The sequence below is a fragment of the Echinops telfairi genome, unplaced genomic scaffold (assembly GCF_000313985.2).
Source record: "Echinops telfairi isolate 266 unplaced genomic scaffold, ASM31398v2 ScPeMD7_7457;HRSCAF=8495, whole genome shotgun sequence".
Classification (NCBI taxonomy): domain Eukaryota; kingdom Metazoa; phylum Chordata; class Mammalia; order Afrosoricida; family Tenrecidae; genus Echinops; species Echinops telfairi.
In genome coordinates, this window is record NW_022111357.1 from 34,096,298 (window position 1) to 34,112,654 (window position 16,357).

A 16,357-nucleotide genomic window follows, 5' to 3' on the forward strand; every position below is an offset into this window, starting at 1 on the left:
GCCTGGGTGGGAGGATGAGGGAATACAGAGGCGGGTGGACTCCTCAGGACCCGAAGCTGAGAAGTGTCTGGTTGGGGCCCTCTGGAGGCAGCAGCCACCGAAGCTGGCAGGTGCCAGGGCGGGGGCAAGAGAGAGGGTGCAGGGGTGTGTTGCAGGGGACAGCGCTGGGAGAGGAGAGAGCTGCGGAGGGGAGGGCGAGGGGGCAGGGAGAGATGGTTTGCAGCCAAAGGCTGCCTTGGGGAGGGGGCTGGGGGCATGAAAGATGGTGGCGGGCTCTGAAAGTGTGCGTGTCAGCAGTGGGCAGGGCCACCGATGCTCGGGGCTGCCAGGCGGGGAGAGACTCTGTGGGCTAAGGAGATGGCCCACGTGACCAGTCTATACAGGGCCTGCTCACACCCCAAGAGCTCTGTCCCCCTCCCGCCACTCCCAGGGGGCTAGTATTTGGGGGTCCCCCGTCTTTCAGTCTCTGGCTGTCGCCGTCTCCCCAGAAACGTCCTTCCTGTGGCCCGCAGGGTTCATGTTACCCCACGGCGCTCGGGCTCCATGCCACTGTACACTTCAGAGAATCATTAGCAGGAATCATTAGCTCGAATGCAGCCTCCCCCATAAATCTCCCCTGCACCTGGATCGTTTGTCCGTGCCTAATTTCCATCTCCCGAACTTTATGATTGGTCCCTCGTTTGATGAGTGCTTCGCCCATCAATTGTGCCGTAAGTGCTTGCAAAGAAAGACCCCCGTGCTGACCCCATCTCAGACAGACGAGTTTGGGCTCCTCGCCCTGCGTGCTGCGTGGAGACCACCTCCCCTTGCAGGCCCCTCCTCAGCTCGTCCCTCAAAGGGCAGCTTAAAGGCACCATGTTTGCAGCTTCTCCTTGGAGACGGGAGACTGAGCGGGGCCTGCGGCGTGGAAGGCGCTGGAAGGAGAGAGGGGAGAAGGGAGAGAGTCCTGTACTGGGGGGGGGGGGGCAGTTCTCATCTCCGCCCTGCTGCCTGTGTGACCTCTGAGCCTTCAGTTTTCCATCTGATCAATCAGACCTTCTGTTGTGGAGTGGGTTTCGCCTGATGGCAACTCCGTGCCTTACAGAGAACACGTGCCACGAGGCCTTCTTGGCTGAGAGACTGGTGGGAGCTGATGCCCAGGCCTCTCTTCTGCCGCACCGCTACATGGGCTCAAACCATGTAAGCCAATGCTTTTCCCGCGTCAGATCCGAGTTTGCCATCACCCAGGCGCTGCCTGACTTCCATAGTCATTGTGAACGTTGCGGTCACGCATTCATTCATCCATTCACTTGTTCTTTCACATTCAAACACACGTGTGGCCAGAGGGATTGGGGATGGGGGGGGCACAGATCAGAGTTGTTCTTTAAGGATTTCCTATCGGAGGTGACCCAAAATGTTTGGAAATGTACCATGGTTCTGGTTGTACCACATGCTGTTGTTAGGTGCTGGGGCGTTGGCTCTACGTCACGGAGGCCCTGCGTGCGCCAGGACGGGCCACGGTCTGGTCCTGAGCCGTCCTCACATCGCTGCCGTGCTGGACCGCGCTGGCGCTGCCACCGTGTCAATCCAGCTCCTTGAGGGTCTTGGTTGGTTTGTTTGTTGTCTTTGCTGATCCTTTACCACGCATGCTTCCTTCTCCAGGGAGACGTTTCTCCTGGCAACAGGTCCAAAGCACACGAGAGGAGTCTCGCCATCCTTGCCACCAAGGCACACGCTGGCTGTCCTTGTCCGAGACAGGTTCGTTTGTTCTTCTGACGGTCCCTGGCATTTCGATCTTCTCCAACCCCAGCATTCAACGACCTCAATTCCCCAGTCGCCCTTGTTCTCTGTCCAACTAGCACATGCACGCGAGGGGATCGATAACGCCATGGCTTAGGCCTGATGCTGGTTAGTCCTGCGAGTGACTCTTTCACTCTTCCACATCCTTCACTCTTTTTGGAAAGGTCTCGGGCAGCAGATTTGCCCAATGCCATCAATGGATTTCTCCACGGCTGCTTCCGGGAGCATTGATTGTGGGTCCGAGTAAGAAGAAATCCTGGACCACTTCAACATTGCCTCTATTTATCACGAGGTCACCTACTGGCGTCATTGTGAGGGTTTTGTTTTCTTTACCTTGCTGCGCACTCCATCCTGAAGGCCGCCGTCCTTGGTCCTCAGCAGCAAGTCCAGCCAGTCCTCCTCCGCTCCAGCAAGAAGGCTGCATGATTTGCACAATCTGCAGATTGTTCGTCAGCCTTCCTCCCATCCTGATGCCACCCCCTTCTTCGTGTGTCCAGTTTTTCTGATGACCGGCTCAGCAAACAGATTAAATAACTAGAGCACAAGGATGCAACCCTGATGCATACACCTTTCTTGATTCCAGACCACACAATCTATTGTGCTCTATTCGATCGGCTGCTTCTTGGTCGATGGTCCCCTATGAAGACGTAAGGAGTTCTAGAATCCTCATTATTTGCAAGATTACCCACCTTTTTATTATGCTCCACACAGTCTCAGTGCCTGTGCAGGAGCAATAAAACACAAGTAAACATTTGTCTGGTGTTTTCTAGTTTCCCCCAAGATCCAGCTCAGGTCAGCAGTGAGATCCCTTGTTCCCCAGCCCCTTCTGAACCTGCCTTGACTTTCTGGCAGCTCCCTGTCAATGCGCTGCTGCAGCTGTTTTTGAGTTATCTTCAGCAAAAGTGTACTTGCATGTGATATAAGTGATGTTTCTTGATAGGCAGAAGGAACAGGCTTCCCCCTTCTGAGGGATTAGCCCCTGAAAACCTTATAAATACCAGCTACAGTGAGCACACAAACATCACTGGATTGTACAGTTAAGAATGGTTAAGATTGCATGTGTGTGTTTGTTTGTTTTTTGGTTTCTTTTTGGTGCTACGTATTTTCCCACCGTTTTTTAAAGGGAAGGAAAAAGAAAGCATTGATGTGTGTTCACCCCCTCGACAAGTCTACGGTGGAAACCGCTTTGAACCAGGCTGTGGGTGTAGATAGTATTGCCAAGAGGCTTGAAAGATGGCAGGGTTGGAAGGGACCTTGGTGGTTAAGGCCGGAGGCCTTCATGGTGGAAACATGGGATCTGATCCTTGACCCCACCACCAAGTCGCTGTGTGCCCCCACAAGTCATCTTCCCTCCAGAGTGACAGCTGGCGTGTCGTTTAAATGAGAGTACAACGAGGGCAGTATGGACAGCATCTGCCGCCCAGTACCCATTTGACACCTCGCCATTGTTACTTTGGCACTGTGGGGGCACAGAGAGGGGCAGTGGCTTTCCTAGCGCACACAGGGCGTGGGCTAATGTGAATCAGAGTGTTCAGAAACATGTAAGAAGGGGGCAGAAACACTGGGCCTTGGCATCCACCCCCCCTAGCCGGGCCCCACCCTAAAACCAGTTGCCACCAAGTCTACTCCACCTCACGGTGACCCCATACTTCAGAGTAGAACTGTGTCCCGTGGGTCCCAATGGCTGTGAACTTTCAGAAATAGTTCGCCACGCCATTCTTCCAAGGTGCCTCTAACCCAGGGGTCCCCAAACTTTTTAAACAGGGGGCCAGTTCACTGTCCCTCAGACTGTTGGAGGGCCGGACTAGAGTTTAAAAAAAACCACTATGAACAAATTCTTGTGCACACTGGACGAGTCAGCTGCTAAGCAGGACAGGCAGCGGCGGCAAAAACACCTGGGGCCCGGATAAATGTCCTCGGCGGGCCGCATGTGGCCCGCGGGCCGTAGTTTGAGGACCCCTGCTCTAACTGGACTCAAACAGACAACCTTTTGGTTCATAATCAGATGCTTAGCCATTGCTCCCACCCTAGGACTCTGGTCCCTCACCCAGGGAAGGGTTATTACAGGCCATGCTCAAAAGAGGTATGTGAGAGAGTCAGATGAACCCCAGGAAAGGGGCTAAGAGGCAGTTATGGGGAGATGTTAGAAATCTGCACCCTGAAAGGGAAGTGCTCCTAGGGCCTGTTCTCAGGTGGCAGTGAGGCCCTGAGGGGGAGCCCCCTCTCGGGCAGGGGTGAGGACAGGGAGTCCAGGAGCTTGGGAAACCGCCCAGCCTGAGCCCTTCCTGAGCAGAGCTGGAGTTCTCCAGGGCTCCCTGCCATAGCACTGGTACATCCGTGTTTGGGAACACCAGGTTCAGGATTGTCCATAGAAAGTGTCAAAAGAAGCCATGGTCTCTCTGAGGTCCAGCGCCTTCTGGTCTCAAGGACCTAGTGGGGACATGGGTGGGGCTGAGGGAGGAGGCAGTGGATCCCACAGGACCCATGGAAGGAAGAAGGAACTACTTCGTTTCATGTTCCTGCACTGGCCCCCACCCAGAGGACAGAAGACACCCTGCCCGCCCAGCAATCACCCGACATGGCCTCTGTAGGATTGCACCAGGTGCCTGCCCCAGGGGGTGACAAAAAGGCTGTCCATAAAACTTATTTGCAGTGTTTCAGCAGGTTTGTTGGTTTTTTGTAAAAACATCCTTGTAGTTAGTTATAACAACACATTTTTTTTCATAACCCCAGCTTACATGTATCAATCTACCCATGTGGCTAAACCTCTGCGTTGATTTACTTCTTGAACCTTCTAACTTGCTCCACAGCCAGAGCTGTCATTATTACCTAATTCCAAGGAGGCTTAACCCACGTGGTCTCGTGTGCTGCTGTTTCTGCGCTGCCCGGTGTTTTTACAGCCACTGATGTTGTCAAATGTCCTGGTGTTTTAGCTACAATAGGGTGGTAATTAGTATTTGTGAGCCTGTATCAATACCTTTTTTTGAGAAGGAGGTAGTAATTAAAGGAAAAGAAGGCGGAGGGGGAAAATACAAAAAAGGCTTCGCCCAGTTACTAATAATGCTGCAACGAATCATGTTGTAATTCAGTGTAGAAAGATTTTACCTCTAAAAGGTTGTCGTTGGTAGTCATATAATCTAAGAAATGCTGCTGCTTACTGAGTGGACGGATCACCAGCATTGCTAAGGCCTCTGCATGGTCTGGTCAGTGTGGGAGGAGGTTCGTGGGGTGGGGGTGGGGTGGCACCCTGAGTTACCAAACTGGATGACACCAAACCCCAGTGACCCCACTGCCTTAATCCCACCGTGGGCGGCGGGGATCCTGGGAGTGGAGTGCGTAAGTCATGTGGCCTCGGGCGGGTTCCTTCACCCCTGGGAGCCTCAGTTTCTTCTTTTGAAAAGGGGTGGTGATCGCACAGCGCTTGCCCAGGGCTGCTGGGGGGACCAACTGCACCCTCCTAGATGGTCCCTGCACATAGTAGGTGCCCCAAACACCATGGCTGGCTACGCCCAAGATGGAGAACTGTGCTGACGTCACTTTCCGCTTCATTCCGAGCTTGTGGTCAGACAAGGAAATGCCTTTTAGCGTCCGTTTTAAAGGCCGAGAAACTGAGGCCCCAAACGGCTAAGAACCCGAGTGTTTTCCTGGAACCCGTCGGAGGGGAAGTGGGGACTAGAACCCAGGCCTCCTGCCTCCCATCTCACCATAGCTACTTGGCAGCAGATCCAGAGGGGGGCGGAGGGTGTCTACCTCCCCCCTCCCCCCACTCCTGTTTTCGAATTCCCAGGAGCCGAAAACAAAGAGCCGGGATTGGGATTCATCAACACACTCCCACGGGCTGACTCACCCAACAGCGAGAGCTGGGACCTGCCCCAGCACATTTCCCCCCACCCCTCACCCCCCACGGCCTGGCAGCTAAGCCCTGTTGACCCGAGGGCTGGGGACAGGGCGGTGGGAAGAAATGGGGAAAAGACTTCATCTCCAGCTTTGCCCACCTGGCAGAACGTGTACCCCAGCCCCAGATGCCCCTGCTCTTCAGGAGGTTGGGGGCCCTGGGCAGCACCCTCGGTCTAGGGTCAGAGAGGGGAGGTGGGTGGGAGCGGGGGTGGGGATGGGGCCCGGCGCCATCGGCTGGGAAGCAGCTCGCAGACTTTACAGGTCACATTATCTTTTATGAGCATCCTAAAAAGAATGTCAGGCTCTGGAAGGTTTTTCCCCCTTTTCTTTCTTTCTCTCTCCCTTTTCATTCCCCGCCCCTCCCTTCTCGACTCTGATCACTGCAGTCCCCACGGCAGGATTTTTATCCCCGGCCTGGCCCTGGGGGTGCTGTGGAGTGCAGTGATTGTGATTCTGAGGAGGGGAGTGTGGCTGGTAGTGACTGCAGGCGCTCGACTCCTCCAGAGGGTCCCTACCCTCCCTACCACACCCCCACTGCCCATCATCCAGTCGGCAGCTTCTCGGGGCAGGCTGCTGCCCCTCGTCCTGCCCGATCTCTCTGCCCACAGGCAGAGTTCAGTCCATGGCTTTCAGCTTGTCCCAGGTTGACTGGGGGGGCAACAGGGCTCCCCTAGTGTCCTGGCCCACCTTACCCTTTCCCAGATGGCTCAATTTCCTCTTGACCCCTCCCATCTTCAGCTGATCCCACACCCAGAAAGTGCCCCTGTCCCCGGCATCTCCAGAAGCCACCCTTGAGACTCGGAAGTCCAGCTCGGGCAAACTTGCCTCCTTCCCCTTTAAAAACAGTCGGATCTCTCAGCGTTCACTACCCCATAGGCGTAGTGTTTGCGTTTGGGAAAGCTCCCATCTGGATGACAGGGAGACATCCAGGAATTCAGGAGGTTGGAGTGGAAGGGGGTGGGGGGGTGTTGATGAGCCCGGAGAAGGGGAGAAGGACATTCATGCCCTCTCTGAGGCTGTCCAGCCTGGTGGTCAGTGGCTCCTAGTTCCCCCTTGACTGAGTCTCACTCTCCTCTTCTGCAACATGGGGATAAGAACAGCTTCCACCTCCTAAGGCTGTTGGGGAGCGGGGGGGTGCCACTGAGTTCACAGGGCCTGGCACATAGTAAGTGCTCAATAAATGCAAATGATCATAATTAGTGTTGTTATTAAACAAGTCTGGGTACGTCTGAGCTGTGCTCTCTGGTCCTTGGGGACTCCAGGAAAAGGGGACTTGCGGCTGACGTGACAGTGAGAGGCACCGAGGTGGCACTGCAGGAAGAACTCCGGGCCATGATACCGGGGTGGTGAGGGGGCCGGGAGGTGTGGCTGCTCTCTCCTCTGAGATGGTTAAGAAAGAGGGGAGACTAGCCAAGAAAGCAAGTGCCGCCCAGGAAAATTAGGCAGCGGGCCTAATGAAAACCAGGCAGCGGGCCAAGGGAGAAATGTGACCTTCTTTCTGCCTCTCCTTTTTCTGGCTTCCAAGCCAGGCGGTGGGGAGTGGGCAGGGGGGTGAGGAGACAGGGTCTTGGCCTTCTGCTGAGTCTCAGGTGGGAGGAAGGACAAGGACCACTGTTGAGGTCTGGGGGCTGGGGTGGGGGAGGCGGAGGGGGAAGTCGAGGAGATGAGGTGGGGCTGGATCAAGCTGGCCAGCCAGAGACAGATGGGTCTTGAGAGCCTCCTGTAAGTCCAGGGACACTCGATTCCAAGCCCACGGTCTTCCTGCCACAAGAGGACCAAGGCCCAGAGAGGTGCGGGGACCCACCAGAAAGCACACAGCAAACAGGGTTCTCTCCGAGGTCTGACTGGCACCCGGGACTCTGCTCTGGGCTCCCTCTTCGTCCCTTAGCTGCCCTTTAGGGGGCCTGGCTACCTCATAGAGGGTCACAAAGTCTCAAGCCCACCTCCCGCAGAAACCAAGGCAAACTCGCTGCCATCGAGCCGATGCTGTTTCACAGCGACCCTACAGGACAGGGTAGAACTGCCCCGTGGCTTCCTGAGACTGTCACTGCACAGGAGCAGAAAGCCCTGTTTCTCCCGAGGAGCAGCTGGTAGTTTTGATCTTCGGACCTTGTGGACCGCAGTCCAGCACGTAACCACTAAGCCACCAAGGCTCCTTTCTCCCCCATAGTGTGCCTGAGAGCAGACCCTCACCCGCGTGCCTGAGGGTGAAGCTCCCTGGGGCTCCAGCAGTCTTGGGTTTCTCTGGCAGGTTTACGTACGTTTGAGGTGCTATTCCATCAGGGGGTCTGTGTTGCTTAATTAAAAGGTAAGCGGGAGATTGATGTCTTGGGAGGAAGAGCCAGGCTGGCTGTGTGGTTTCGTCGCCATCACATGCAACAAGGCCTCGCCCGTGGGAGAAGCTCCGAGTCCAGCGGTCCACTCCGAATGTCAGCTCCTGCAGGATAGGGCGTTTGGTTGGCGTTCCTTCTCTGCGATGCCAGAGCAGTGCCTAGGACATAGTAAGTGCGGTGAGCCGGGCAGGTCCGACAGACCAGAGAGAGGCGATGGAAGGCCTGTGGGAAGGTCCGGAAGAGAGACGGGCAGAACTCAGACAAATGTGACTGGGTGGGTGGGTGGGTGGGAAGGAGGTTACCTGGAGTGGCCGAGACTGTCCAGCCCCGTTCCACACTTTCCTCGTTGTGTGCCCTTAGCCAGACGATCGATCTCTCCTGAGGCTCTGTCTCCTTGTCTGTACAACGGGGTCCTCAACGGGCCTGCCTCCTCCAGCCAGGGGGTGCATGGTCGGCTCCCAAGGCTCATTGCAACCACACGGTGGTGACAAAAATGGGAATGGCGGCCACTCCTGAGAGGCCTTTGTGGCCACGGCCAAGTCGCAAATCCAGGCTGCAGCCCCAGGGTGCCCCGCCCTGCCCCCATCCACTCGAGAGTCAGGCCTCCCCAAGGTTATCTCTGTCTTTCCGCTGATTCTGTGAAGTCGTACGGGTCACACTCCGGGGCTGAAAAGTGTTGCTTTTTATAGCCGTCTCCGATGGTGTGGAATGCCATGCCGGTGGGGGACGGTCCCCGGGAGTCCTGTGCTCTCTGGGGGCTGGGACCCTGTGGCCACACCAGCCTGGCATCCCAGCAGTCTGGGGCCCACTAAGCCAGGCTGGCATGGCGGACAGGGCCAAAGGGGCAGGGATGCTGGTGGAGAAGGTGAAAGTGCAGTGGGCGTGGAGCTAGGATGCCTGACTTCTGACTCTGGACTCCCCTCCACTCCAGGCTTCCGTTTCCCTGTCCATAAACTGGGCACTAAACTGGGCACGCTGAGCTTGCCAGCCTGCCTGCTGCTCACGAGGGGGAGAAGCCAAGCCTGGTACCCTGGAGCCCACTCTGACTCTCAGGGCCCCCGTGTGACAGAGTAAGGCTTCTTAGGGCTTGTCTGTGGCTTTGGTTGGTCTTTTATGGAAACAGGTTGCCTGGACTTTTTCCTCTGGCTCCAAACACTGCCCTTGCCATCGCTGCTACCCAGGGTGACCCCAAGGGACAGAGTAGAACTGCTTCACAGGGGTTTCTGGTTTACAATCTCAACGGGAGCAAGTTGCCAGCTCTCTCTTCCACGGCTCCGCTGGATGGGGTCACGCCCCCCAGCACGTCAGTTAGTAGTTCAGCCCACCAGGGTCCTGCATGGTGAAGGGTGACTGCATTTTCTGTGGGGCGGCTTTGGAGAGAATCAGGCAGAGGGTCCGAAGGTCCTGGGGCAGGACGGGGCGGGGGGTTCAATCGCAGGTGCTTTGGCTCCTTCTCCTTATTTAATCCTGACCCCAAGCTTCCAGTCCACTCAGGACCAGTGTGCATTATAGACAGCAAAACCCAGGCGGGCAGGACTGGCGCCATTCACCCAGAGTCACCTGGCTTAGAAGGGGCACAGCTGGGAGTGGCTCCCAGACCTGTCTCGCATTTGGGGCCGTGCAGCAGACAGCCCCTAGGCAGTCTGGAGGGAGGACCCTGGAGGTGCGGAATCTGTCCCTTGGGCAGGAGCCCTCCACCTGGGGTATTCCTGCCCCCTGCAGCAGCTCGGGGGCGAGGACCAGCTACAGGGTCCTGACGGGGCCCCAGGAGGCCCGAGGCTGGCTCAGCAGCCCCGGCTGCACTTTGCTTCGCCCACACCTGTCCCCTCCTTTAATCAGGCTCTTATCGAGGGTGATAACATTCAGCAGTAATAAAACCTAGGTCCACTTTCTAACAGCTGATTGCCCCCACACCCTGATCCGGTGACACGGGAGCCTGTGTCCTCCTCTGATCTGAGGACACCACTGGACAGCCACCCCCACCCCCCCAACACACACACCATGGGTTGTCCAAACCAAACCTGCTGTGGTCGATTCCACCTCACGGTGACCCGACAGGGTGGCTGACGAGAGCGGCCCCATGGGCTGTCAATCTCCGTAGAAGCTGATGACCTCATCTTTTCCCCACAGAACGACTGCTGGGTTCGAACCACCCACCTTTTGTTTAACCTACTGCTCCGTTTTGCTCCTTATGGGGCTCTAGGAACCCGGCTACTCACTGGAAGCCCCTGGAGGGGTGCATCCACCCGTCACTATCACCGGAAGAAGCTCAGAGAGACTGCTTGCTTGGCAAGGCCTGGAGGTCTCGAACCCATGGTGTCCATCTGTCTGTCTGTTCCAGCACAATGACAGCACAGAGCTACCTCTTCCAGAGCAAGCCCTTGTGCCAGGCTCTGTGGGAAGCATGTCGGGCATTTCCCCACGCACCATGGATAGGTTCAGAGAGGTCAGGCTGCTTGACCAAGCTCACACAGCTGCTCATGGCAGAGCTAGGATTCAAACTCAAGGCTGCTGGATCCCAGGGCCCAGACCCCTTAGCACTCTCCCTCCGGTCTGTGCTGCGTAAGGGACACTTGTCAAGCAGGGTCCCATCCTCTGGCAACTTTAGTGACCCCAAAAGACACAAACTCAGGGCCCTCCCGCTTCCAACGCGACTGGGAGGAGAGGAGAGGGGTTCCTATCTCAGTCTAGGCCTGGGCCAGCTGCCAGAGCCAAGCTTGGGCTGCCTGCACCCCATGGGGACCTTTGTCCCTTTCCTAGGTCCTGCTGGGTACAGAATGTCCCAGGGTACAGGGTGTAATCTGGATGCCAGGCTCGGGCAAGCCCAGGGCACTCCCCTTGCTCTGGGACTGGGGGAGGGCACCTCAGTTTTTCCTGGCCCTGCCAGCAGCCCCCACCCCTGCCAGAATAGGATGTCTTAGGGACGGCAAGTCAAACTGGCTCTTGCTGAAAGAATTCACAGGCAGGACCCTCATCCGATGTGAGCACTCACGTGCCGTGCCGCCAACCGGTTTCCAACTACACATGCCTCCTTCCTCCTGCCTCTCCTCCAGCCCCCTCTATGCCCAGAAAGCATCAGCCCCCACCAACAGACTTCCCCACCAGCCCCAGCACCTCCCCCAGGAATCCCTTCCTGACTGGGGCCGTCCACAGCAGTCTCCCTTTCCACGGGGGTCTCGCAAAGCCCCTCGAGTGGAACACTGCAGACTCGGGCAGCTCTTCGGCCTCTGACTGAGCGGAAAGAGGATGTGGTTGTGAGGATGCAGGAGCTGACACCTCCTGCAGGAGAGTGCCTCCGTGAGCCACCTTACCCTGGCAGCCGGCCTGGCCCTGCTGGTCCCTGGGGTGCGGCCCGCCCTGGGCACTCAGGCTCTGCTCCACACCCATTTGCATGCCAGGCAACCTTGGCAGGTGAGCAGGCCTCCTCCCTGCCCTCCTTCCCCCAACAGGTGGGCAGGGTCCTCAATCAGGGCTCCTGCCTCACCCCCTGGGTGGAGTGGGCGCTGGACATGGAGAACAGTCCCCTGCACTAAGGGACCCAAGAGCTCCAGTGTTGATTCTTGAGAAAGGGGCAATGTGCCCTCCACTCACCCTCAGTCCACTTCCTCAGCCCATGATAAAGGTGTTTAACTAGCAAACACACATGTAAAGAGAAGCCCATGTCTGTTGAGACTCCCTGTGCTGCCACACAGTACTTCCCACCCTCACCCCCCTGCCGGGGCCTCAACCTCCTTGTCTGTAAAATGGGCTCCAGGGAGGTGTGTATGTGTGGGGGTGAGATGGGGGTGGGTGGGGGCCTTCAGTGAGCGCACCTTCCCACCAGACTGAAGTTTCTCTCTCCTGCCCCCAGACTCTGCCCCCAGGCCCCAGGAAGTGGAGGTGGCAAAGAGAAGCCGGGTGTCCCCACGGGCACCTTAGCTTGTCCCCGAGGTGGCGGCACTGAGATGCTGTCTCTCTTCCCAAGGGCCCAGAGGAATTTGGACAGCGAGGGGAAAAACAAGTTCCAGCCTAATGCCTTTCATTTTTGTCCTGAACAATGCTGTTTCTGGGCTGATTGTTAAGCAAATATTGCAGGAGGCTGATGCAGACCGGGCACATTATCAGAGCCACTGCCCCAGGGGCCGTGCCAGGGCTCTGCCACCCACAGATCCTCCCCAGGATGCCAGACTGCCAGTGGGTCTCCCCAAGTTCTGCCACCTCTGGGGAGGGGGCACCAGGGCTGGGTCTGAGGAACTCCTGACTGAGAGATGGTACTCGGGGGTGTTTCTCCATACCTTCAATGCCAGGGCTCCCCTCCCCGCCTCTGCCCTCCTTGGGGAATAGGTAGGGTGGCTGACTGACTCCATTTGCCCAGGGCTGAGGGGGTTCTTCCAGACACGGACCGCTCACCTGAGCAAACCCGGGTGCTGCTCTTTTTACCAGGCCCCACACATCATCAGAGTCAGGGGCAAGGTTCCCTTGACCACAATGACAGCAACAGCTTCCTGTGACAGTGTGGTGACCTGGTGCCCAAGGCTCTAAAGTGTTGAACAGCAAGGATGTCACTTTGAGAACTAAGGTGCATCTGACCCAGCCATGGGCTTTTGGATCATCTCATGGGCACGTGCAGGTTCGACATTGAGTAAAGGAGAGGAGGGGCGCATCGGAAGAGCGGGCTGGCGAGGACAATTGACAGCGCGGCGACAGCTGGAAGAACAAACACACATCTATCTTGAAAGACATACAGCCAGAGGGCTCCTTAGAAGCAAGGACGGAGAGACTCGATCTCACGCACTTTGGACAGGTGATCAGGAGAGACCGGTCCCTGGAGAAGGACAGCTTGCGTGGTGAAGCAGAGTGGCAGTGAACATGAGGAAGCCCCGGACCCGGTGGGTGGACAGCGCGGACGCGCAACGCCATTGCCGGGTCAAACCTGAGAAGAATTGTGAGGACGGGGCAGGAACGGGCAGTGTTTCCTTTGGGTGGACATGGGGTCACTCTGAGTCAGAAAGGACTCAGTCCTGGTGGACCAGAGGTTCAGTATCTAGTTGCTGATCTAAACGCTCCCCTCGGAGAGTCCTGGTGATCTGCTCCATAAAGATTCCAACCAAACCCACTGCCATTGAGTCCCCTCTGACTCATGGCCACCCTACAGGACAGGGTCAGAACTGCCCCTGTGGGTTTCCAAGACTACAGCTCTTCAGGGGAGTCAAACACCTGCCTCCTCTTTACCCCTAGAGCGGCTGGCGGTTTTGAACTGCTGACCTGGAGGTTAGCAGCCCTGCATGTCACCTCTGTGCCACCTGAGCTCCTTTGTAAAGGTGACACCCCCGGGGCAGTTCGGCTGTGTCTCGGTGTGTTGGGATTGACTTAACGGAATGCAGCAGCAGCAGCAGCAGCAGCGACCGTGTGCCAGGCACCGTGTCCAGTGCGTCACCTGTCTCACCTCTCTTGCCCCTCCGCGCATGAGAAAAGCGGCCTGGACGTGGGCTGTCGTCGCCCGAGCAGCAGGGCAGGCATCAACCCTAGTTGGACTCCACCGCCCCAGCCTGGAGGGACCAGCCAGCCCCAGCTGGGAGTTTGGCCGAGCCGTCACAGATGATGAGACCCAAGTCCAGTGAGGTGGAGAGGGCCGGAGTCCTCGGTCGAAGTTTCTGGGGACAGCTGATTTTCGGGGCCTTCTGCAGATCAGAGAGAGGAGACCTGGTTGCCCTTGGCCACCCTTGAACAGCCGTACCCGCTAGCTTGGGAGAGTAAGAGGTTTTTCCCTCTTATCTGAAGAGTCTCAAAGGTGCCACCACAGCCGGAGCCCCCGCTCACGTGTGGGGTCAGTGCAGCCTCTGGAATTGGGCCTCCCTGGCGGAGCTGGCTGTACGGTCAATGGTCCCAGCTTGCTGGGTCGGGGGCAGGACAGCTCCCCACTAGTTTGGGAGGGCAGGAAAGAGGAGGCAGAGTGGGCCTCAACCCCCTTTCACCAAAGGCTGGGCCTGGCACTGCCCGTCTGGAGCCCCCGCCTCTATCCCTGAGCATGGCTGGGGTGGGGGCCGGCGGCACTCTAGGGGTCTGTCTGAGGTTTCCTCCAGCGGCTGGTGGCGGCGAACACAGCTCACTAATTAATTAGCGCTTAAGTACTTAGCATCCTCCTGCATCGTGTCAAACGAGGATTTGAGTCTTAATTCCCTGTGTAGGTAACGGCGGGAATGTACCGGGGAGAGCGGTCAGGGCTTAGAGAAATGCTTCCCTCACAGCCCCCTCCATCCACTCAGCCCCACCGTGTGGATTAGGGCCACAGCCAGATTGGGCGAGTTCAAATCCCAGCCCGCCACCTGCACCCTGTGTGCCCCAGGGAGTCGCTTAATCTCTTTGGGTCTTGATGTGCATGTAAAGAGGTGGAGAGGTGAGGCAAGCTGATACATCGGCATCCTCTGAATCGCGGCTGGAGCGTGACTGCGCCCCCCCTCCAGGAGCCGTGGCCACCTTTCCTGTACTCACACTCTTGGTGATGACTCGGTTTCCTCAACAAGCAAGTGTCAAATGTCTACTCCTTGCCTCCCGGGGTGTTGGGGGAGGGGTGGGGGTGGGCGCCCAGAGTTCAATGAATCCGTCAGCCTCTCTAAACTTTACACTGCTCATCTCTGATTGGGACGATGATACATTTGTTCCAAAGGGGGGCGGGCTTCAATGAGATGTTGTGAGTCCCAAGCTTAGAGCCCAGGCCTGTTTGGGGGGCGGGGTGGGAGCCCCCATCGATCACTGGCTATTGATGGGAGAAAGAGGAGAGCCTTCGTAGAGGACTGGAGTCCCACCCAGCATCACTCACCTGGGAAGGTGGACACTCACCTGGAAGGTGAGTCCTTGCTTGGACCAATTACCAAGCTCAGGACCGCATGCCAGGGCTCCTGCATCCGGGCTGAGACCCAGAGACACCGGGTGAAGGTCTCCACGTGTCCTTAAAAGGCGAGGGAAGGAAGAGGAGCCACGGAGCAAGTGGAGCCAAGTGGAATTCTTTGTCTCTTCTCCCTCAGAGCCAGGGCAGGCTGGACCCGAAAGAGGGGCGGGGTCCACGGCTGCTGGGCCTGCATCAGAAACCTCTCTGCACTGGAGGGTGCAAGGGGAGACCTCAGCCCCATAGAGCACCCCTGGAGCACCCCCTATGGTTGGAGAAAGTCTCAGGCCGACCCTGTGTGCCTGACAGGAGCTGGTAGTGATAGAGGAGGGGCAGGGCTCCAGAGTGGGGGAGTCCTGGGGCAGGGAAGGTGCTAGTGTCTTAGATTAGTCACAGGGCTCTGCTCCATGACCCTAAGGAAGCCACACAACCTCTCTGCGATTTGATCATCTCACAGGTGACACCCGCGAGGCTGGCAACCTTGCTCTGTGAGCTGGGAGGGACCACACGGGGCCTGTGTCTCTAGGATAGTGCCCTGCAAGCCGATGTCCCATCTGACAGCTCGGGGGCCACACCACTGCCGGCCCACCTGGCCACCTATCCTACAGAAAGCATTCTTGAGGATAGAAACCTCTCTCCATTCCATGTTTTGCCTGTAATAAAAACAGGTACAGTGGGTGTCTTGGGCTAAGCACTAAGCATCCGAGATGCCCCATTAGGGCCTCATGACACACCCCCAGAGTGACCATTCTTCTCTCTTTTAAACTTTTTAGTGCGACTTGAGTGAAAGTTTACAGAGCAGATCAGTTGCCATTCAATGATCCATGCCAGCTTTGTGTCAGTCGGTGGATACAGTTCCTACAAGAACCATCATTTGTCCCACTTCCCCAGCTTCCTCCTGCCATCCCTCTTCTCTCCTAACCTCTGAACTCTGCCCTTGGGCAGCTGCTGCCCTTTTGATCACAAATGGTCAGTTGAACCTCTCTAGAGCCATTGTTCACCTTACAGACCTGTGTACTGTTTGGCGGAAAAGAGAGTCTTGGGAGTGAGTTCAAGTCCAGACCTGAAGGGTGACCAACGGCCCAAACCTTGAGGGTTCTGTCAGTCTCTATCCGACCAGTAAGCAGAAGTGGGCATCCTTGCCCCCTGTCACAGATAAGGACTCTCAGACCCAGTCTGGTGAGTCACTGGCCTACGTTCTTCTAGCCGGCAAGTGGTAGAGCCAGGACTCGAACCCAGGTCAGTTGAATGCAGCACTCAGTGAGGGTTTGGGGAGTGCATCACCTAACACACTTGTCAGATTGCAGGAATGCCACTGGTTAAGGGGGACTAAGGAGGATCTTCTGTTATGTGGACGCAGGGGCAGTGGGGTGAGCTCATGGGTTTTGCTAGTCTTGAGCTGATTATTAAACAGATTCCACAAGTTGAAAAGACGAAGAAGAAGAAAAATCCAATCGAGAAGGAAGCATGCAGGGAGAATTTG

The 16,357-nt window shown here is 56.9% G+C and overlaps 1 long non-coding RNA gene across 1 annotated transcript in view; it reads right to left on the minus strand.

The window, feature by feature from the left end:
• Positions 1–8,487, minus strand: part of LOC123522683 — a 12,948-nt gene extending 4,461 nt beyond the window's left edge. Inside the window, exons 1-2 of the long non-coding RNA XR_006680922.1 lie at positions 8,312–8,487; positions 7,938–8,167 (exon numbers count right to left, since the gene is read on the minus strand). This is a non-coding gene — a long non-coding RNA (uncharacterized LOC123522683). The remainder of the gene's footprint in view (positions 1–7,937; positions 8,168–8,311) is intronic.
• Positions 8,488–16,357: the final 7,870 nt, after the last annotated feature.